General features: G+C 48.3%; 1 pseudogene; it reads right to left on the bottom strand.

Annotated features, from left to right (window-relative positions):
- Positions 1-24,596, bottom strand: part of LOC144112418 (nose resistant to fluoxetine protein 6-like) — a 164,145-nt pseudogene that overhangs the window by 37,759 nt on the left and 101,790 nt on the right.

Below are 24,596 nucleotides of genomic sequence, written 5' to 3'. Positions count from 1 at the left end.
ATGCGGAATCAGACATTCTCTATTTTAGAGTCATAGATCACTGGGAGTACTCGTACCAATTCTGGCGCAGTGCTGCAGCTGTTAAGCGAAGCGCCACTGGCCTGACAGGTGGCTGTCTTAAACACAGGCATTGCTCTTCCCGAAGGCAAGTTGCTCTTCCTGAGCAACCTATTGCGACTAATCCTTAACTGCCACCTGCCATGTAGGGCAGTTTGCTCACAATCCAATGGAGAAATTGTAATGACTCCGCTAGGTCAAGTGCTCTAGGTGGCCCACTTGCTACCTATAGGCTACTTCTCAAGTGGATGTTCACTCACGCCGCCACCGACAACGACCAGGCTGGTTTTTCCGCTGTACGGGACTATTAACCCTGTCCCGCTAAAATATTGACCGCACTGTAAAAACAGTGCATGCAAATGTATTGTCTTAAAGTGAGCAATTTTTAATACCTAGCTGGAACCTAAAAGGGTAATTCGTGAAACCCATTTTCACCTTCGTTTGTAACCGTATTAGTGCAGAGCCGCCAGGTAAGACGTAGTGAAATTACCTCATCATACTCGTAACTATATGGCGCACGTCATGCGCTAAGAAAAAAATAGCGGGCGACTAGATAGTGCATGAAAGAAAAGACGCTGCTACAATGTCCTCAGGGGTGTACACAAATCTTTTCCAGACACGGAGGTACGTACGGTCGTCTTACCAAAATGAGGGTTGCACCATGACAAACAACGGCATCATGTCAGTGCCGTAAAGCTGCCCCGCTGTGACGCCGCAACATACGATTGCCAGCGCTGTGAAGGCAGCCGCAACGAGCCATTTCTTCCTGCGCAGAGACAAAAGCTACTTTGTTGCCTAAAACCAGGATGAAGCTAGCTAACGTCGCCTTTAAGTAGCGTTAGTGCATTTACGCCCCCAAAACCTCAATCACGACGAAGAGCTGGTAGTCCGCAGAAAGATACCACAAGTGCGGCATGGTCTCCTGTGGAAAAGAAAAAAAAAGTTACCCATGTCTGGAAGGTCTGCATTCATGCCCTTAATCCAAAGACCCCATTGTCTTGGGGCGGCGGAGAGACAGCATTTCTTCTTGTGAAAAGGTTTCTATTTCAACCCCGACCCTTGATCAACCTACTTCGGCATCCGACTTCGAATAACCGACTTCGCTGCTTTCGTCACCGTTTTCTATAGGTGTACTTACGAATGAAACAATTCAAGCAAGCAAATGTACCGCTTACTTGTCAGTTAACTTGATTTTTGTGTTAACTGTAAAAATTTATGAGACAGAATGCACCTATGATCAAGAAGAACTCCTTTCAGGACGCCTAAGCGCACTACATGGTTTATGACTGCATTTACTTTTTTTATTACGCTATAGAATTAGCCTCACCGAAGAAAAAGCTGAGGAAAAGAATTACAGCTTATTTTGATCACTTGGCCAAATGCAAAGTACGTGTGCTAGCACGTCGCGTTTCATATTGCTTTCGGTTCGAGCCTAGGGCTTCAAAATCAGGCTTCAGGCTAACATCGGCGAAATCGGTGAATGAGGACATCAGTGGTAGCGCACCATAAGATTTTGGCACTGCTTAACGCACCTGAAGAGGGCGCAGCGATAGCGGTGTATACTGGATACATTGTGCATGATAAAAGTTGATGAAGACGACGAGATGCAATGCACTGCGCGAGAGAGTGATGATACTCCAAATTATTCATTGAACAAGTCTTTATATCCAGCGCTTTCACAGCGTGTTTGCTACTTTTTGTGGGATTTGTCTTTTGCATCAGTGAGGTGTGATGACCTTTTTGCGGCCTGTAAGCGCTGGAGGCCTTGGTGTAGTTCACCTGTACGTCTGACAGACAGCATCACGTTTCATGTTTTTTCCGGAACGTTACACACCCATTCTTGCAAGTCAATTTAGTTCATGTTTACCGAGCCTCATTGTGTCTTGTAATACTTTTGACGGTCCGTGTTGATGGGGATTAGTGCATGATGTGAATTTGGCTGTTTGGTTCCTTCTTGTTCGTTTTTCCCCTGAGGTCCTGTTTCCAGTTTTGAGGAAACGTTTGTTAAATGATATAATTTGTATGCTCTTCCCTCCGCCTATGTACTTCTCTGTGATTTTGGTTTACCAGAAGATGACGTGCTGATGAGAGCACATAAAATTCCCCTCTCGCCATGTACAAAAGCATTCCTCTATAAGCTATGCACTGATACATTACCCGTTAAAGCATGGTTAAAGAAAAAGGGTATTTTTGTGTATTTGGTAAATTAACGCCTTTGGGATGCTCCCGAAAAGCTTCAGCATGGCTTTATCAGTTACAAGGACGAAATAGACTTCTCAGACATCGAGCAATGGACAGTGAAAAAAAAAGCTTCATTTCACACCGCATTTTGTTGGCTATCTCACTGCGATGCCGCCTGTTGATGAACCGTTCGACATGTTCTTTTTAATTGGATTACAAAGCCTTTGGAAAACACGCATGATGGAACGACATTGTGAACCTTGTTTCTGCAAACGTCCGCTTCCGCAGAATGATTGTACACCTAAAAAGAAGTGTATGTCAAGACCGAGTTCGAACAGGAGTGGCACTCACTTCTAGTGCTGTGCTTTTCATTGCCATTTTTCCAGTGCTTTGTTGCTTAGGTGTGTTTTAATACGATGTATCAGTTATGTGCTCAGCATTGCCTGTTTTCTCATGCTTGGTCGGGTGCGTTGTGCTATGCATCGTGTTGGTTTGTCACTGTTTTCCTAATGTTTGTACATAGTTCATGTACACAGAAGATAACATCACTGTAATAAAAGCAATGTTGAATAAAAAAGAGGCTATATGATGGTGCTCTCGTGCAGTGAGCAGCGAAGCTGATATGTTCGTGGCGCTGGCGACTCGAAACTCTAGGCACGGTGCAGTAACTGCCATATTTGTTTTATGTCTGCAAGTCCAGGTGCCTTCAGAGACTCAAACAGACAAGAGATTTTTTCGAGATTGGAAGCTTTAGTGCAAAAGTGCTAAAAGGTGCTTCATCAGTGATGTCACCAGAGCAGACAAATCCTACTAGCTGGACTGACGTGACATCAACAGAACCGGAGAATGCTCATTGCCTGGCGGGAAGTGCCGTCCCCAGACCAGGTTCCTCCACCTCCACCTGCCTTCACATACTAATCATGGCAGGTGGTCTGCTGGAAGAGCTTGGGAAAAGCAATCTGGGTCTCGCTAGCCCAACCAATCATATGCGGCAAAGGAAGCAACAGCCAAGAATGCGATCGCATTGCCAGCAGATAATGAAATGATGTGTTCCTGTGTTTTGTTCACTTCATACATTTACGAGAACCACTGTTTTCCAGCATATGATAACAGTGAAAGCGCACTTCTATTATCAGGGAACGTGGAACAGAAGGGGTTACGTCCAATTCAGTTCGATGGGGGCCTTCATCCGAAGCGCGATGACGGCAAACGTTTGACTCATGAATTGTTACTATAGCTTAGTCGCGTTTTTTGCTGTCATCTGCGCTTATATTTAGGTTACACTTATAGTGAGCTCTCTGATGACTGTAGGCATGGCTGCCGCTCCATTTTAAGAGTTATGAACAATAGAGGCTTGCCAGCATAATTTCCATTCGAACTCTGAGCATGAAAGGCTGCCATTAGTTTCAGAGATACGGAAATGATGTGCAGGGCACGCAAAGCCTTTGTCAAAAGGTAAGAGGCCAGGTGGGTTTGCTTCAGAGCCACGCCGTATGGCTCGTTATGCATTCCCAGCTTTCTAAATCTCTTGAAAGAAAGAGGAACTCTGTTCCTCCACCCTCCGGAAGTAACGACTTCAAGGAGGCTATAAGAGCCCCACTACAAGGCCTTTAGGGAACGTTCCTGGGTTACACGTTGGCAGAGGCTGTACAAAAGATGTTTCTTGCGCACCGCCAACTTCTCCCAAGTTATGAATTTATGAGTTCTCGAAAAGGGATGCAGTGCAAATCTCGTGGCTTCTATCAATCTCTACGATAGGGCTGTCTCTCGAAGGGATAATTACATGGCACGACACGATGATGTGTGCTGCCACAAAGTTAGCACTTTAATAATACAATGTAGCTTCTTGGTTACATTCATGATTATACTAATTGCGTTGGTCTTCAGAATTCATATTCGTTCGCATTCATACTTCTGCCACTCAAAAATTGCCTGTGGTTTAGCTCTGGTCAAACCTGGTCGAATTGCGAAAGCTTGCTTAGCTTTCGCCTTAGAATTTAACTGTTCCGAAGCAGTAGAGCAACGAGATTCAGATACAGACTCTTCGTCGGTAACTTCCATGGCGAGACTGATCAACCAACGCGTAGCGCACCGCTATATATCCCAGTGAAGCCGCCACGGAGCGAGCGCAAGGTGAGGAGGTCTTCATATCACCGGAGAGACCACCTGTTAGGCGCGGCGCCAGCTCGGGGGCCACGGCACACGCGACAAGCGGCTCCCTTCTGGCTGCGGCGGGGAGCAAGCTTAGAATTTCACCGTTCCGAAGCAGTTGAGCAACGAGATTCAGATATAGACTCTTCGTCGGTAACTTCCATGGCGAGACTGATCAACCAACGCGTAGCGCACCGCTATATATCCCAGTGAAGCCGCCACGGAGCGAGCGCAAGGTGAGGAGGTCTTCATATCACCGGAGAGACCACCTGTTAGGCGCGGCGCCAGCTCGGGGGCCACGGCACACGCGACAAGCGGCTCCCTTCTGGCTGCGGCGGGGAGCAAGCTTAGAATTTCACCGTTCCGAAGCAGTTGAGCAAAGAGATTCAGATATAGACTCTTCGCCGGTAACTTCCATGGCGAGACTGATCAACCAACGCGTAGCGCACCGCTATATATCCCAGTGAAGCCGCCACGGAGCGAGCGCAAGGTGAGGAGGTCTTCATATCACCGGAGAGACCACCTGTTAGGCGCGGCGCCAGCTCGGGGGCCACGGCACACGCGACAAGCGGCTCCCTTCTGGCTGCGGCGGGGAGCAAGCTTAGAATTTCACCGTTCCGAAGCAGTAGAGCAACGAGATTCAGATATAGACTCTTCGCCGGTAACTTCCATGGCGAGACTGATCAACCAACGCGTAGCGCACCGCTATATATCCCAGTGAAGCCGCCACGGAGCGAGCGCAAGGTGAGGAGGTCTTCATATCACCGGAGAGACCACCTGTTAGGCGCGGCGCCAGCTCGGGGGCCACGGCACACGCGACAAGCGGCTCCCTTCTGGCTGCGGCGGGGAGCAAGCTTAGAATTTCACCGTTCCGAAGCAGTTGAGCAACGAGATTCAGATATAGACTCTTCGTCGGTAACTTCCATGGCGAGACTGATCAACCAACGCGTAGCGCACCGCTATATATCCCAGTGAAGCCGCCACGGAGCGAGCGCAAGGTGAGGAGGTCTTCATATCACCGGAGAGACCACCTGTTAGGCGCGGCGCCAGCTCGGGGGCCACGGCACACGCGACAAGCGGCTCCCTTCTGGCTGCGGCGGGGAGCAAGCTTAGAATTTCACCGTTCCGAAGCAGTAGAGCAACGAGATTCAGATATAGACTCTTCGCCGGTAACTTCCATGGCGAGACTGATCAACCAACGCGTAGCGCACCGCTATATATCCCAGTGAAGCCGCCACGGAGCGAGCGCAAGGTGAGGAGGTCTTCATATCACCGGAGAGACCACCTGTTAGGCGCGGCGCCAGCTCGGGGGCCACGGCACACGCGACAAGCGGCTCCCTTCTGGCTGCGGCGGGGAGCAAGCTTAGAATTTCACCGTTCCGAAGCAGTAGAGCAACGAGATTCAGATACAGACTCTTCGTCGGTAACTTCCATGGCGAGACTGATCAACCAACGCGTAGCGCACCGCTATATATCCCAGTGAAGCCGCCACGGAGCGAGCGCAAGGTGAGGAGGTCTTCATATCACCGGAGAGACCACCTGTTAGGCGCGGCGCTAGCTCGGGGGCCACGGAACACGCGACAAGCGGCTCCCTTCTGGCTGCGGCGGGGAGCAAGCTTAGAATTTCACCGTTCCGAAGCAGTAGAGCAACGAGATTCACATACAGACTCTTCGTCGGTAACTTCCATGGCGAGACTGATCAACCAACGCGTAGCGCACCGCTATATATCCCAGTGAAGCCGCCACGGAGCGAGCGCAAGGTGAGGAGGTCTTCATATCACCGGAGAGACCACCTGTTAGGCGCGGCGCCAGCTCGGGGGCCACGGAACACGCGACAAGCGGCTCCCTTCTGGCTGCGGCGGGGAGCAAGCTTAGAACTTCACCGTTCCGAAGCAGTAGAGCAACGAGATTCACATACAGACTCTTCGTCGGTAACTTCCATGGCGAGACTGATCAACCAACGCGTAGCGCACCGCTATATATCCCAGTGAAGCCGCCACGGAGCGAGCGCAAGGTGAGGAGGTCTTCATATCACCGGAGAGACCACCTGTTAGGCGCGGCGCCAGCTCGGGGGCCACGGAACACGCGACAAGCGGCTCCCTTCTGGCTGCGGCGGGGAGCAAGCTTAGAATTTCACCGTTCCGAAGCAGTAGAGCAACGAGATTCAGATACAGACTCTTCGTCGGTAACTTCCATGGCGAGACTGATCAACCAACGCGTAGCGCACCGCTATATATCCCAGTGAAGCCGCCACGGAGCGAGCGCAAGGTGAGGAGGTCTTCATATCACCGGAGAGACCACCTGTTAGGCGCGGCGCCAGCTCGGGGGCCACGGAACACGCGACAAGCGGCTCCCTTCTGGCTGCGGCGGGGAGCAAGCTTAGAATTTCACCGTTCCGAAGCAGTAGAGCAACGAGATTCAGATACAGACTCTTCGTCGGTAACTTCCATGGCGAGACTGATCAACCAACGCGTAGCGCACCGCTATATATCCCAGTGAAGCCGCCACGGAGCGAGCGCAAGGTGAGGAGGTCTTCATATCACCGGAGAGACCACCTGTTAGGCGCGGCGCCAGCTCGGGGGCCACGGAACACGCGACAAGCGGCTCCCTTCTGGCTGCGGCGGGGAGCAAGCTTAGAATTTCACCGTTCCGAAGCAGTAGAGCAACGAGATTCAGATACAGACTCTTCGTCGGTAACTTCCATGGCGAGACTGATCAACCAACGCGTAGCGCACCGCTATATATCCCAGTGAAGCCGCCACGGAGCGAGCGCAAGATGAGGAGGTCTTCATATCACCGGAGAGACCACCTGTTAGGCGCGGCGCCAGCTCGGGGGCCACGGCACACGCGACAAGCGGCTCCCTTCTGGCTGCCGCGGGGAGCAAGCTTAGAATTTCACCGTTCCGAAGCAGTAGAGCAACGAGATTCAGATATAGACTCTTCCCCGGTAACTTCCATGGCGAGACTGATCAACCAACGCGTAGCGCACCGCTATATATCCCAGTGAAGCCGCCACGGAGCGAGCGCAAGATGAGGAGGTCTTCATATCACCGGAGAGACCACCTGTTAGGCGCGGCGCCAGCTCGGGGGCCACGGCACACGCGACAAGCGGCTCCCTTCTGGCTGCGGCGCTGAGCAAGCTTAGAATTTCACCGTTCCGAAGCAGTAGAGCAACGAGATTCAGATACAGACTCTTCGTCGGTAACTTCCATGGCGAGACTGATCAACCAACGCGTAGCGCACCGCTATATATCCCAGTGAAGCCGCCACGGAGCGAGCACAAGGTGAGGAGGTCTTCATATCACCGGAGAGACCACCTGTTAGGCGCGGCGCCAGCTCGGGGGCCACGGCACACGCGACAAGCGGCTCCCTTCTGGCTGCCGCGGGGAGCAAGCTTAGAATTTCACCGTTCCGAAGCAGTAGAGCAACGAGATTGAGATATAGACTCTTCCCCGGTAACTTCCATGGCGAGACTGATCAACCAACGCGTAGCGCACCGCTATATATCCCAGTGAAGCCACCACGGAGCGAGCGCAAGATGAGGAGGTCTTCATATCACCGGAGAGACCACCTGTTAGGCGCGGCGCCAGCTCGGGGGCCACGGCACACGCGACAAGCGGCTCCCTTCTGGCTGCGGCGCTGAGCAAGCTTAGAATTTCACCGTTCCGAAGCAGTAGAGCAACGAGATTCAGATATAGACTCTTCGCCGGTAACTTCCATGGCGAGACTGATCAACCAACGCGTAGCGCACCGCTATATATCCCAGTGAAGCCGCCACGGAGCGAGCGCAAGGTGAGGAGGTCTTCATATCACCGGAGAGACCACCTGTTAGAAGCGGCGCCAGCTCGGGGGCCACGGCACACGCGACAAGCGGCTCCCTTCTGGCTGCGGCGGGGAGCAAGCTTAGAATTTCACCGTTCCGAAGCAGTAGAGCAACGAGATTCAGATACAGACTCTTCGTCGGTAACTTCCATGGCGAGACTGATCAACCAACGCGTAGCGCACCGCTATATATCCCAGTGAAGCCGCCACGGAGCGAGCACAAGGTGAGGAGGTCTTCATATCACCGGAGAGACCACCTGTTAGGCGCGGCGCCAGCTCGGGGGCCACGGCACACGCGACAAGCGGCTCCCTTCTGGCTGCCGCGGGGAGCAAGCTTAGAATTTCACCGTTCCGAAGCAGTAGAGCAACGAGATTCAGATACAGACTCTTCGTCGGTAACTTCCATGGCGAGACTGATCAACCAACGCGTAGCGCACCGCTATATATCCCAGTGAAGCCGCCACGGAGCGAGCACAAGGTGAGGAGGTCTTCATATCACCGGAGAGACCACCTGTTAGGCGCGGCGCCAGCTCGGGGGCCACGGCACACGCGACAAGCGGCTCCCTTCTGGCTGCGGCGGGGAGCAAGCTTAGAATTTCACCGTTCCGAAGCAGTAGAGCAACGAGATTCAGATATAGACTCTTCGCCGGTAACTTCCATGGCGAGACTGATCAACCAACGCGTAGCGCACCGCTATATATCCCAGTGAAGCCGCCACGGAGCGAGCGCAAGGTGAGGAGGTCTTCATATCACCGGAGAGACCACCTGTTAGGCGCGGCGCCAGCTCGGGGGCCACGGGACACGCGACAAGCGGCTCCCTTCTGGCTGCGGCGGGGAGCAAGCTTAGAATTTCACCGTTCCGAAGCAGTAGAGCAACGAGATTCAGATATAGACTCTTCGCCGGTAACTTCCATGGCGAGACTGATCAACCAACGCGTAGCGCACCGCTATATATCCCAGTGAAGCCGCCACGGAGCGAGCGCAAGATGAGGAGGTCTTCATATCACCGGAGAGACCACCTGTTAGGCGCGGCGCCAGCTCGGGGGCCACGGCACACGCGACAAGCGGCTCCCTTCTGGCTGCGGCGGGGAGCAATCTTAGAATTTCACCGTTCCGAAGCAGTAGAGCAACGAGATTCAGATATAGACTCTTCGCCGGTAACTTCCATGGCGAGACTGATCAACCAACGCGTAGCGCACCGCTATATATCCCAGTGAAGCCACCACGTAACGAGCGCAAGGCGAGGAGGTCGTCATATCATGGAGAGACCACCTGCTAGGTGCGGTGCCGGCTCGGGGGCGACGGCACACGCGACGAGCGGCTCCGTTCTGGCTGCGGCGGGGAGCAAGCGGACGTTACGCGTCGTCATAGCAACGGAGAGAGCTGACGTCACATCACCTGGCAGGCGCAGCGCCGGATCTGGCGTACGGCATACACGACGGGCGGTTAGACCTGGAGTAGTACAGCTTTCGCAATAATAACGAGGATGATTTAAATTGAGACGCAGAATATTATGAGCGACGGCTGAGATTTAAGCTACATATTTGGCCCTGCGGTTCATACCATAGGTAGCAGATCCACAAACGCGAGTAATTTTCAGTGACACAGTGAGATTTGAAATATCTCGGTAGCGCTTGTTCATTATCTTGAAACTCTAGGCTGGTATACGAAGCGACTGAATTTCCCAAGCCTACCAGAAGGAATCATATTGTAATCAGCCAAGGAATACCCAGACATTGTCTTATTCTTGGAAACACCAAGGCAGACACAGCGCCTAAGCAAGCGTACAGCAGTAGTACCGCCTATGTCCTTCCGTTTTGGAGATATGAATTCAGCAGTCCTTTGATGCTCGTGCGCATACACGGCATGTGCGAAAAGATTATGTTTGAACCAAATTATAGCATTTCGGACCTGTGTTTAATATATCCGCTGCTACTGTTCGCAACTTGACTGTCTCTTAACAGAAGCTCAGAAACTTACCGCTTGTGATTGGGAACACCTTGCACGCAATATTTCCTGCATAGAATTGGCCGGCAAGGTAGTCCACAGTCTGTACGTAGCATGTGGCTGTGATTATGAGAATGTAGCTCTCCATTTAATGGAATAAACAGAAAACGGCTATTCCGGGACATGTCTGAATAGTCAGTTGACAGCCCTTTATAAAATGCCTTTCAGTCTATAAGAGCTATTAGTCTCGTGGAAAAGGCGGTCGTTGCAGAAATGATCAATCATGGCGCTGCATCTTTAGGAATTACTAGATGTCACCTGAATTGAATTTCTAGATGTGTGTGACTCATTCTTTTAATCGGTGTCTGGTGACTGCGTCCAGTGTGTTTTCAGTGTTTGCTTTATTTCGTTGACTTTACCATTCCGTGAGTATGATGGTGGCCAGAGTATCAATTTTTGAGATTCACCTTCATGCGGCTGCGATTACGTCCGTGTGTCCTTTCTTAGTTTGTGTCTTATGTCTTTCATGATGGCACGTTCTTATCTGCTTCCTTGTTAAGCTGTTAAGGCCTAGTCTATTGTGCATAGTTCATTTATGTTTATTACTTAGCATTTACTGTGATTATGCTTGCCCTTTAATGTTATCGTTCCTGACCTGTACACTGTGTTCTATATTTTGTGTTGGGTTTTTCCTATCTGCGTTGTCTCTTCTTTTTTATAACGTCAGTACTAGAGATTCGTTAAAAAATTAGGGGGACGATAAATGTAATTGATGTGAGAGAATGCGTTAGCATGCATTTGTTGCTTGAGCTTTGATTCATGTTTCATGCGACCCTGCTGCGGTGGCTCAAATCTCCCACCGTTCCGTTCCGCTTCATGCACGTCGGAGGGCGCTTCATTGGGTCTTACTTGCACATTTCCTTTTGAAGCTGTAGAAAGTTAATGTTGATGGCGGCATCCAAAGCATAGCGCCAGTAACTGGCAGTTTAAGGAGCAGGATGGTAGTTATGCCTCAGTGGTCGAATGCAACGGCCAGAAAAGCTGACATTTGCGTGCTGCCGTGGGTTCGTTCGTATCCCGCTCACGGCCAACTCTTTTCTTTTGTTTCACACCTAGACACGGTGTGACTATGCCGACGGACAGCGGGTTTTTGCTCCAGCAAGATTTCTATATGCAGTCGCACAGTATGTGAAAGGGAGTAGCCAGTGCCGCTGCCGGGCACCAACTTCTCCTTTTTAGTCGGTGTAAATAAAAACAATAGGCGGTGTTCCTTCAGAATCAGAGATGGTCTGTCTTTAGAACACAATGGAGACAATCACCTCCCCCCGCATGGCTTCCACGTAAAAACCCCAGGTGAATGCTCACCGTTTGTACGTTGCGGAGCCTCCAGTTGCGAATCTGCACAACTTAATCCCACCAGTGGTCCCGCACCTCGGCATAGAATCTTTCATAAAATACTTTCGAGTATGGTTCGGATGCTATCAGAGGCGGCAAGTACATACACATGATCACGAAGAACAGCGGAATAGTGGTCCTGCAAGAAGAAAAGTGTGGTGTTCATCGCAGATCCGGTATGTTCGAGAGACCGGAAAGCTCTTCTCCCCTACTAAGCTCCCTCAGTCACATGCATTTGTCAAGAAGATGAGATGTGTGTGTGTGTGTGTGTGTGTGTGTGTGTGTGTGTGTGTGTGTGTGTGTGTGTGTGTGTGTGTGTGTGTGTGTGTGTGTGTGTGTGTGTGTGTGTGTGTGTGTGTGTGTGTGTGTGTGTGTGTGTGTGTGTGTGTGTGTGTGTGTGTGTGTGTGTGTGTGTGTGTGTTTATAAATTCACCTTGCTGCATAATCAGTTTTCAATGTCGTTTGGCAAAATTTTATTCCTAAAGCATTCGGCAATGCACACGTTTGCAGTGGTTCTTACAACACGGAATATCGTTCGGTCACGTTAAAATAGTGCGCTAGCACTGTTTAAAAGTATGCGCACTCTGCAGGCCCTGTCTGATTGGACATGCTAAGCTTTAAAGTTCACAGTTGGTTTCGGTGAGTGCATGCTGTTTATAGTGGCACAACCATTCGACAGTATTCTGACCACCAGAATATGGCTATGTACACTCTTTAAAAGGAATTTGCTCAAAGAGGGATAATACCGGCTGGTTGGTGCATGTTGACGGAAAAGATGTAACAGCGCTTTCTGAAGCGCTATCTAGTCCTTATTTCCTTACTCCTTGGGACCTCTTGCTACTTCCCAATTTTCCGAAGAACCCAAGATGAATTTATGAAAATGGTAAGTACGATGGCAAAATATTATTTTCGCCGCCGCGGTGGCTGAGCGGTTGTGGCGGTCGGCTGCTGGCCCGAAAGACGTGGGTTCGATCCCGGAAGCGGCGGTCGAATTTCAATGGAGGCAAAATTCTAGAGGCCTGTGTACTGTGCGATGTCAGTGCACGTTAAAGAACCCCAGGTGGTCGAAATTTCCGGAGCCCTTTACTACGGCGTCCCTCATAGCCTGAGTCGCTTTGGGACGTTAAACCCTCATAAACCATAAACCAATATTATTTTCTTTTTAGAGGGGGAAATTTAGTGACATTTAATGTAAAGAGGATTTGACAGAGAGTGTAGGATATGGAGCATGCCACCGGTGGGAGCTGGAACCACGACTTTATCCAACAAGGGAGTTACGGCGGTGGCTTTCTCTCCTTCTGCTTTCGAAAGTTAATATTTGCCTGGCCTTCACTGCTCGCACCGGAGTCAAGCCTAACCAAAGCTGCGGACGCGGCAAGTTCTACGGTGAGTCTGATTGAAGGTGGCAGGCACCATTTATACGAAAGAGCGTCGGTACGGAGCGAACTGGCGGAGATAGGGTCGATGATTCATTCGCTGGAGTACTTAAAAAAAGGTCAATGCTCTCTAAATTGTGGAGAGCCAAAGGAACTATTCTTGAAGGTTTAACTCTTTCCTTACCGCGTTGCAGGCCACTGGATTGGAAAACATTTAATTCGTCAGAAAAGGCAGAATGCACTCGATCCCTGCTTGGTGGCTATCAGTCCACGGCTGACAGCGACCTGGGTAGCCCACTCAATGACCCGGGTTTGAACTCCCAAGTCTGAGCTGACCAACACGGCCTCCCACTGCTCGAGAGTAGGAACCTGTATTAGAGATTTCGGGGGCGGCTCCTCTTTACAATTCCACAATAGGTGATCATAAGTGGCTAAATCACCACATAATGTACATGCGGGGTCGTATTCACCGGGGTAGAATTTTGACAACAGGTAAGGCGTCATGAAGGATCGCGTCTGGATTCGCCTCCAAGTGGTCTCCTGCTCCTTATTAAAGGCTTTGTCTGGAGGAGGGAATACCCTCCTTTCAAGTTTAAAATGATTAGTAATATCGTGAAAAAAAAGATGATAGGCCGTCCTTCGAAAAACTCTCAGCAACGACAGCGTCCCCTGCTCGGCTGACGAATCCTCGAGCTGTTATGCGTGCCGCTTCGTTACCAGGGTTCCCCGAGTGAGCCGGGACCCATATCAATTCAATAATTCTGTCTAAGTCTTTGGTTTGACCCAATATGCTCATTGCTGCCTGAGAAATTATGCCCCTCGAATAATTGCGTATGGCAAATTTACAGTCGCTGAGTATGGTGGTAGCTTCTGTGTTAATGATAGCAAGGGCGATTGTCGCCTCTCCTGCCGTTTCCGAGGATTTCGTTATGGTAGTGCCGGAGACTATCAGTCTACCTTGCGAATCCACCGCCGTTAGTGCGAACGCTTGTTTATAGGGATATTCTGCGGCATCTACATATACTGCATGTTCATCTTGTTTGTATATGTTGTGTACAGCTTTTGCCCTAGCCCTTCTCCCCTCGTGGTGAGCAGGATGCATATTCTTAGCTAGTGGCTTAACTCTTATTACCTTAGCGATGCGTTTAGGTATCTGTGTTTTGGTATCTTGGAGTTGCAACTGTATGCCTAGTCCTAAACGATCAAGTATGGTTCTTACTGCTTTGGTGCGGGAAAGCCGGCCTCTCTGCATTGTTAAGTGTGCCTCTGTAAGCTTGTCTAAGGTGTTGTGTACTTCCAAGCCCAGAAACCTTTCGGTGGAGGCACAGTTCGGTAGCCCTAACGCTACCTTGTATGCTGTTCTAATCATAGACTCTACTTTGGCATTTTCACTACTGTCTAATTTTAAGTATGGGAGAGCGTAGACAAGCCTGCTGATTACAAATGCTTGTACTATTTTGCAAAGTTCTGTCTCCTTCACTCCCTTCCTTTTGCTTGCAATTCGTCTAATTAGTCTTACCGTCATATTGACGGTTGTCTGGAGTTTTTCTAGTGTTTCCTTGTTCTTCCGGTTCGACTGAAGGAAGAGTCCTAGGATTCTTATAGTTTGAACTTACTTCCTTTACAGGGAGCCCTTCCACCCAGATTTTCAGTGGAGGCGGAGGTTTGTAATTTTTGCTCGAGGGCCCCTTGGTTTTATCTGATTAGAAATAATTCGGACTTGGAGGGCGAGCAGGTTAGCCCTGCTTTACCCGCCAGGTCTTGTATTATGTCTACAGCTTGTTGCAGGGTATCCTCTATCTGACCATCGCTGCCAGCTGTGGTCCATAAAGTGATATCATCTGCGTAGAATGTGTGTCGCAGCCCCGGGATGGCTGCTATTTTAGAAGGAATTTTAATTAGTGAGAGATTGAAAAGGAAGGGTGACAGGACTGAGCCCTGGGGCGTTCCTTTACCTCCAAGTGAGATAGAGTCTGATTTAATCTCTCCCACTGCTATCTCTGCCGTTCTGTTACTGATAAATGACTTCATGTACTGGAAAGTTCTTTCCCCTGGGTTGATGTCCGAGAGATTCCTTAAGATAGCATCGTGCGTGACATTATCAAATGCCTTGTTCAAATCCAAGCCTAATATGGCTTTAGTTCCTCTGCTGCGTTCCATGTCTATTATGTCTGCCTTGAGTTGCAGCATAACACCTTGGGTAGAAAGATTAGCCCGGAAGCCTAGCATGGAGTTAGGGAGTAGGTTATTGTCCTCAGCGTATTCTTGTAGCCGATTGAGAATTATATGTTGCATTAACTTTCCTGAGCAGAATGTTAAAGAGATTGGGCGTAGATTCTCTATACACAATTTCTTGCCTGGCTTTGGAATGAATGTAATCTTTGCATGTTTCCATTCTTGTGGAATGTTTCCGTCTGTCCAGTATTTGTTCATGAGATCAGTGAGTGCTGTCACTGACCCTGCGTCCAAGTTTCTAAGTGCTTTGTTAGTAACACCGTCAGGCCCGGCTGCAGACGTGGTGCGTAGTTGCCCCATGGCAAGCCACACTTCCGACTCCGTAATCTCAGCGTCCAAGTCCTCGTTTGGTGTTCCCTGATAGTTTGGCAGCGGTCCATCTGGGGTCGTGTTTAAGTATCGATCTCGTAGTTCCGTTAAGAACTCCTCTGTGGTGCCTTGATACTGATGCAACAATCTCATAAGTTGACCTTGTTTAGTTGATTTAGCCTCTGTGGGGTCAGAAGGTGCCTTAGCAGATGCCAAGTTTTCCTGCACTCGAGCTTGCCATTCATGCGGTCGCAAATTTGCTCCCATTGTTTGTGTTGAAGCTCTAGAGTATATTTTTCAATTAGTCTCTGCAACTGTGCAATTCGCTTTTTAAGATTTTTGTTGTGTTTGTTCCTCTTCCAGTGGTTTTGCAAGCTGAAATGTGCTTCTCACATGTGCAATAACCTAGAGTCAGTGACTTGTCCTTCTTCCATGCCGATTTCGGCTGTGGTAGCCTTAATGTCCATTTTTAGTGATTCCACCCAGTCCCCGAAATGTTCAATTACTGGGTCTGTGCTTTCATCTTTTTGTCTTTGTTCTCTTATTACCCTGAACTTGTCCCAGTCCGTAATTTTTACTTTGTTGAAGACTGATTTATGCTTTGCTGTCTCAAAGGTGGTAGATATAATGTAATGGTCACTGCCTAGCGTGTGTCCTGTGTTAGTCCATGTTCGGTTTTGTATGTTCTTTGCCGGTGTTAGGTATGGCGACGTGTCTTTACATATACTGTTGCCTAGTCTCGTGATTTCTTGGGGGTTCTTCAGGACAGTTAGGCCTAGATTTCGGACCACTTGCCATCGATCATATATGATCCACGTTTTGAACCTCCCGCCAACAAATAAAGTCTGCGCTCCTGGACAAACTGCGCCATCTACATTCCATATCTAACACCATCTTTTTGGTTTCAGTTTGGTTTTTTGCCATTTTTTGATAAGAGGGGCACGTGAAAGACAAAATTTGAGCGGACGTAGTCCGCCGCTCAACGACCGTGGCGTCCGTTTCGCCGCATGCTCCTCAAAGGCGAAAGGCTACGCAGAGCACTTTTTCGGTTCTGATGCTGTCTTTTATTAAGGCAGTCGTGGTGAGTTAGACAACCACGTGAAATGGTCGGATTTCAGTTTGGATTGAGAGATTTCGTCCAAGTATCCCGAGACATCAGCGCGTGCTCTTACGTGTTTCGTTTTACCGTTCACGTTGTATGCTAAGTAAAGCGCTTCATTTGTTAATAATGAGAACGGTTTTATTTGTTTCTTTAGGGTCTTTGCAACATACTGCTAAGATATTTTACAAAACACACCGTCAGAGTTTTGGCAAATATGAAGTCAAAGAATGCCACGCCCCCTTTTCTGCTCCATAGGCCATCCATCATATATAATCAACATTTTGAACCTAGCGCCAAAAATTAAAGTCGGCGCTCCTGGGCAAGTTGTGCCATCTAGTTTGCTTCTATAACAACATCTTTTTAGTTTCAGCTTCTTTTTTTTTTTTTCTAACTGAGGAGGCAACGTGAAAAATGAAACTTTGATCGGACGTAGTCCGTCTGTAGTTGATCCTGCCGTCTTTTTCGGCGCGCCTTCCTCGATGGCGAAATGCTACACTGAGCACTTTTGTGGACTTTTATTTTGTCATTTTTTTAGGCAGCACAGCTGAGTTAGATAACCATATGGAATGGCCCGATTTTACTTCCATTTCCAAAACTTCGTCTCAGAGGCCCATGACATCAGCGCGTGGTCGCGCGTGTTTCGTTTTACCGTTCACGTTGTAGTGCACGTTGTATTGCACATACGTACGTTTTATAGCAGTCAACGTACGTTGTATAGCAGACTTCAGCAGTTAGGAAAGTGCGCTGATTTTTGTAGGCCGCCGAAACTTACAGGAATGATAGCAATGAACATGTGCACAAGTTTGTATATTTCGTTTCTTTTCTAGTCAAGTTCTGGCTTAGTACAGCTGCTGATTTTTTATTTTGCTTGTATTGTTTTCTTTGCGTTTTCAGCATATTTAGCCAATAATTTTTGAGCATACAACTCTGGCCATTTTTCGTTCCGAAGTACAATTAATAAGCTACAGTATGATGCGTTACAATGCGCAGTTAATTTAGCACTTGAAAAAATCGTTTTTATTTTAATACACTCGAAATCGATCATTTTTTTTGCGGAAAAGAAAGAGTTAAAGTGTTAAATTTTGGTCACTGCCGTTTGTGTCCGTGTGCAGATGTGTCTGATTGCACCTACCGGCGTGCGGCTGGGTAATTCCACGCCAACTGATCGAGACTTTGCGCTCGACCATCTTAGATTTATGTAAAAAAATCATGACTTATTGCACCACTTTGATAAACATTATGCCAGCTTTTTTATGGCTAAAAATGTTTTTCCCGTTAATGCTCCCATCTTATTTTTCAAGTGGTAGCGAGACATAGTCTTACAAAATAATTTCTCGAAAATAAACTTTTTTTCGCATGACTATGAAACATTTTATACAAAGAGAACACACTGCGCTTTCAAATGCATTAAATCGGACTAAATTTGTGTCATCTTCATTAAAATATAAAACACGGAAGACACTGAAAAATATGTATTTTCAAAATTATCATCAAATAATATGTTCCCACAGTAGTCAATTCAACTATATTCATAAGCTGTCTAGAAGGCAAAGAACCTTTAAAAAATTTTCAGGCATCAAATAATTTCGGGCGCGTTAGCAAAGCAATTCTAAATTTGAGAGAATTGGCTTTTGAGGAATTTTCAGCTCTCAATTGCATAGTGAGGTAATGTTACTAAAATTATAAAAGATAGTTAGTTGCATAGCATCATCCAATGGAATTTATATCGGAAAGTTAAATCGGAAAATGTTTTGTTTTAAGGGAGAAAAAATTTTGCAAGTTTAGTCCTGACGTTCAACTACGGTGGTGCTCGGTACTTGTTGTTCACTGCAGTGCACACTGGAGCTGATGTCAAGGAGATCAATAAGAGACGCTGCCCGGAGCTGCTAGTGGATTCTCCTGATATTTTGGTGTTTAACGGTCCGCTAGTGTGTTGATTCACACTTCGTCACTTAGACTCTTGGGTCGCTGAGTATGACGTCAGTCCAGCATACAACATCGAGAGAGAAACGTTGATGTGGTTAAAACCGCGTATAGCATTCAGTGGCAGCGCTATTTCAAACCGCCCAGTAAGTTCAGCTTCTTGTTATCGAATAACTTTTTGGGCACCCAGAGGGCTACGATGCGCTCAGTAGTTTTCACCGCCCCTGTGTAGAGCTCGTAGGAGATCAGTATTTGACCTCCGTGCGGCATCTTAATACTCGCTCTTTCTGCCAAGCGCTTCACAGTTCCACCAACGCCCTCGCAAGCACTCTTGCCATCTAAGATGGGGAAAAAATTCCTTTCCATTCCGCAACACAGCACGTTCTCTCAGAGCAGTTTTAACTGCAATTGCTCAGACCGCAAAGTGCTTTTCCCCGCCGAAGCCAAGCTCTGTATCGTTTACCTTGAGGATCAGTAGAACTTCTGCTCGAGCTCGGACTGAAAGCGGCACCTTCATTTGATACACGCATGTGCGGGATGAGGGCCGTGGCTGCAGCAGACTTGGTACGCATCTGCAGCGATGCGCCGTTGCTTCGGCAAGTGGCTGATTCATTCGCAGCCAGCGGTGGGGGTGGTGAGAAACAGGTGGTTCTTACCGAGCAGCCTCTCAAGACCAGTCATCAAATTAACTGGCACCTGCCAAGGCAGGCAGTTTGCTCACAACACGGTAGGCAGGTTTTGATGACGTCATAAGGACACTTGACCCGCCCAATCAGTCGACCCTTTTATTTGTCCTCAGAAAAATATAAAACAACATAACAGAAAGAGGGAGGGAGCCCAGACCTAGAAGGTGGGCCGCCTGTTAGGTGGCCAAGCTAGAATGCCTCTCTGCGAATTTTTAACGCGAAGCATTCAGCCTTCCGTTCTGCACAAACCAACCTTGGACCACTTAGGTTACGTGACCTTCTGTCGCCATTACAACCTTCCCAGCGGATTGTAAAAACTCACCACCGTGGCAGGTGCAAGTTAAATTATTGATTGGTCGCGACTGCTTGCTCAGGAAGAGCAAGCCGCGTCGCACAAGCCCCACCGGTGGCAGCCCCTGCCATCGCCAGTGTACAGCACTGCCGATGACAAATGCAGAATGCAGTGGCGCTTCACTTAATCGCTGCACCACTGCGCCAGGAGTGGTGTAGGGACGCCCAGGGATCTAAGAATTTAAATTAGAGAGTGATAAATTCCGCATATATAGGCATTAATCCATTAACGCTATCGCGTCATACCCTTAAGGCAGAGCTTAAATGTCCCCTCAATTTTTTTCTTTCACGCCACCGCTGAAGACGACGACGACAACGCCGTGTTTTCCGCTGAACACTGTATGTTCCACTCGAACAGAGGACAACAACAACAGAAGCCTTAACGCTATTGCTTTAAAATAATTGGAACGAACTAAAGTTGTCAGTGCAGAGAGAAAAAGATGCGTGACTTCACAAGGGACGAAGGAACACGTAGATGATGATAGAGTTAAGACGCCGTTGCTAAAAGCCTTCCATGTCCATACGTGGCCTTGAGCGACGCGTTCTTCGAGTCGCGCTTGCGATGACATGAAATGTGCTTGTACAAATTCTGGTTTGGTTTTGGTTTGTTGGGGTTTAGCGTCCCAAAGCCACTCAGGCTATGAGGGACGCCGTAGTGAAGGCCTGCGGGAATTTCGGCCACATAGGGTTCTTTAACGTGCACTGACATCGCACAGTACATAGGCCTCTAGAATTTCGCCTCCATTGAAATTCGACCGCCGTGGCCGGGATCGCACCCGCGCCTTTCGGGCCAGCAGCCGAGCGCCGTAACCACTCAGCCACCGCGGCGGCTGCTTGTACATATTCTCATCTCTCTTGTAACCACATCGTCACCTATCACGACCCTCTTTCTTCTCCTCTTACTCTTCCCCAGTGCAGAGCAGCAGGCCAGATATTCATCTTTCTGAACGACCTTTTTGCCTTCCTAAAGATTAAACTTATCTCGTTGTCTTTCGACCTCTGGGCCTCTTGTCGTGAGCACAGAGGGCAAAACTAAGCATATAAACCATGGGCTTTCTTGAGAAAGTGAGCTTACCTAATGCATCGTCTGAAGAGTGCAACAACGGCCACGAGAGCGCGGTACTTGTTCTGCTTATTCAGCACTTCGTAGAGGAGATAACCGCTGCAACAAATTACATTCGAATAATTATCCGTTTAGGGCGAGTCAATATAGTCTAAACACTGAAAAAATCAGGGGCAACATGACGGGTGGATGCGTTGAATTGTTGACTACGAAGCGATGCCAAGGTGCAGCGCTTTCAACCATGCTTGGGAATGTGCTCAAATTACCATAAAAAATGATACCATGATATAACAAAAGAAAAATCATAGTAGAGTGAAACGATACTCTAAAATATCAAATTCTTGCGTACTTTCGGAGTTTCCCTAATGCGGAAAGTAACGGTGATTGGGGTGGAGTTAAAGGGGAGATGGGATTAACCATACGTTATGTGCAAAGCGTGCACTGTGTATCTAACGAAACAAAGTGCACGGCTTCGGACGCTGCAATTAACTCTGGCTAACCATGGGACCGTCATGTAATTTGCCTGCTAGCTATCAGGTCGATTGGATGCTTCTGTTCGGTGCAAAGGTCTCCGAATAGAATTGGAACTTCAGCAGAATCATTAATTAAATTAAAACCCAACAGACCAATGAAGCTATGATCCCTGCTTGTTCTTCGCATCGGCATCAGCATTCGTTAAATGCGGCTTGAGCGGTTATGCTCTGAGCAGTTGTAGACTGGCGTATAAGCCAGATTTCTAATTTCAAGCCAATAGCTTTCTTTGGCTACCATAACTGATTTTTTTTCATTGGACCGAAGTGCGTCGCCAATAGGTAAGAGAGAGCGGCCGAAAGTAAAGCTTCTGACGAGTAGGGGACAAGCGGTAACGGTGGAATGACTGAGGTCGTGTGGTTTATCGGCGAGTGAGAGGGAACGATGGTGTGACTGCTGACGTCCTGTATGCAGCAATGGCAATGTTCTCGTCTGGAACTATTGTGTTACTAGCCACGCCCGGTGGTCAGCACTGGCAGTGTCGCCTTCGTGGCAGGAGCGAGTGTTGCATTACTGACTCGCCACAATAAATGAAAACTTCTCGAAAATGCCGCCAAAGCGTGTCCTCGCCTAACAATAATTGAAAGAACGCCGTCGTTCACACTGCGAGAAAGCGAATCAACATTATGCCGCGCAGAGTGCTAAAAAAGAGAACATTATCTACAGCAAATGAAGGTGAGGAGGAGGAAGAGGACAAAAAATTTATTCTTTTTCTTTTTTTTTATTCGAGAAGTGTGCCATGAGGCATAAGTTGAAAAAGGAAAGGGGGAAGGAATGCACGGGATTGAAAGTTAAAAGAAGGAGTGAAGAACCGTTGCGCTGAGGTAGTCGCAGAGGTTGTTAATGAAACGGTTGTCCATTGTCCACTTCACGAAGTCACTTTCGCGGTTCCACCGCAGGCCCACCTCCGTGAGGAGCCGTTTTCTGATAGCAGCCGTCGCTGGGCACGTCCACAACAAGTGCCGCACATCACATATGTCCGGTGCAGCGCCACAGTGAGGGCACCTGTCAGGTAGTGGCAGATCTTTGGCACGCCACCGATGACGGACAGATGGTGTCAGAGCCGCCCCTGCCCGAATCCGGCGCACGGATACCTCCTCCTGCCGAGTAAGACTATGGGGGAGAGGGTGCGAACACGGAGGAATTAGAGCGCGTGTTCGCTGGCGCAGAACTTCGGAATCGGAAACGTGGGACAGGAACGGATCTGGGGGAAGAGGGGAAGGTGGCGGATCGTCTAATGTATGAAGATGAGTCATAGCATCCAAAAAATAATTTATTCAAGCCCAGCACTAATGAACGTGACGCTGTTCCTTCCCTCACCGAAATATTTGTCTTTATATTTGTCTTTACTTTGTGTTTGCGTTCCAACAAAGTCACGCGCTTATCATTAAATATCATTGAAGTCTCACGCAGGTTATCGTCGGAGTCTTGATGTTATCCGGGTTAGATTTCAGTGATCAACGGACATTCATGGATAAATTCAGCGGGATAACAACGCCACTCGCTTACTTAGATAGACATCTTCGATGGTTTTTGCATGATTTTTTTACGCTGGTGTAGAATAAGTCTTAGCTCGCCTTAAAAAGAAAAAGGTATCCACGCTCATGAAGGCCGCTTGTATAATTGGGCTCTCCCAGCGCTCGAACAAGAGGATCGCGTTAACGATTCTCGCTGAAAAAAAGAAAACAGGTTTTTTTTACATGCTCGAGATACTCCGTTGTTTTATCCTTAATCTGCGATGTCTACCTCTCAGCTTTCATGAACTTTCCCAATATAATACTTTCCTAAGTAGACATTAAAAACCAAGTTCAGAGAAACGTGAACAGAGATGTACAGGATCGGTCAAAAGTTGCCAGGCCGCAGGGTCGGATTTTAAGCAATGTAGTCGGGTCCTTCACATTGCTCTCAATCTAAGAAGCTTGTGAAAGGCGAGAATGGTGATTCTCCTACCCCGTACAGATATATTAAGCTTCGAGGATGACGTAGATGACCAGCCACAAAGCTCGAAAGCAGATCCTGTAGCCTGGAAACTTTTGGCCAACCCTGTACATGTTTCATGCTTATTAGGCGCATGCTTTCTCAACACTGCGCGCGCCGCAACATTCGTAGATAACTGCGATGCGTCCGTAATACCGATGCCGGGGCTTTGATGTTCTTTATCACACTGACGAGCTATTTTCACTTCCCGCATGTTCAGGGTGTAAGCAAAGGTACCGAACCTCCTCATCGACTCCACTTATTACTCTCGTATGTCACCTTGTGGTTTTCCCAAGAACTGCGCTTCCTTTGGTGAATTAAGCTGCGACGCATGTTATGGCTTGCAACCCTTTCAGTTTAGTCATGAGACTGCAGTGAAGCATTAGGCTTGGCATTTGGAAGCTGTACTGAAAGGAGTGTCATGGCGCGGAATGATTTACTCACCAGAGAATACTGTGAAGTGAAGACCGGTGGAACTAACAATCATAACTTTGCTCGGCCGTGTGGAACGCAAGGGTAAATTGATTTGTCTTCTGATTATTTTACATATGAGTGATAACATTTCGTTTGGGTACCACACGTCTCAGGTCAAAACACACGAAAAGGAAAAACGACCTGCAGTCAGCTGTCTCACATGTGTTTTCGGGGATTAAGACGTACGAATGTCTGAGGAAAATCCCGAATACGCCCAAAAAGCGGATGCCATGTATAAACTGGCAGCACGTAGTTTCCGAGTTCTTATCTTTGTTCGTCGTCAGGAATTGCCTGGTGTTCGATATGGCCGAGAACGCCACGATGCATTGGTAGAAAATTACTAGAAGTAGAAAACGAAGACAGAGATAAAAATTATCTTCTCTCGCAATTACAAAAAAATCTCAGTGATTTGCACCTTATGATCATTTGAGCCCACTGCGAGCGAGAGTCCCGTGCACAGAACAAGTACGCATTAACAGTATACGTCTGTTTTGTTGTCGTATTTGCTGCCGCTATGTGAGAGTATGGCAGCGCTTCAGCAGTGCAGAAGGGTAGCAGTTGTAAAGACGGAAAAGTATACGTAAGTCTTTAAAGCACCATGCCAGTGACAATTCCAGTATGGGAAAAGCCTGAAATTTCATTAAAAAAGAAGATCGTTCGAAGTTCAAATCAGAGGAGATAAATGCTGCAAAACCAGCTCATCAAACAGTGTTAGTTCACTACTTTTTTTATAAAGCTATAGTTTTACCGCGCAAATGAGAGACGGGCGCATAGATGGACAGCGGACAGGGCGGGCAGTGAATTACGCTTTGTAGCGAAAGCTACATTACGGTAGTGGCGGCGCGCTACCCTGTGGCTGCCGGCGGCGCTGCGCCGTGGCTGATCACATGGTTCGTCACGTGGTTGGCCACGTGACCAAGTACCACTAGATTAGCTGTAGCTATCGCGTCACTCCAGGTTTAACCAGAGCTAAACCACCTCCAATTTTTCGTCTGTAGATATGTCTGCTAAGCTAA

The sequence above is a fragment of the Amblyomma americanum genome, unplaced genomic scaffold (genome assembly GCF_052857255.1).
Source record: "Amblyomma americanum isolate KBUSLIRL-KWMA unplaced genomic scaffold, ASM5285725v1 scaffold_96, whole genome shotgun sequence".
NCBI lineage: Eukaryota > Metazoa > Arthropoda > Arachnida > Ixodida > Ixodidae > Amblyomma > Amblyomma americanum.
The sequence above is the reverse complement of the archived record's forward strand: the minus strand, read 5'-3'. Positions and strand labels throughout refer to the sequence as shown.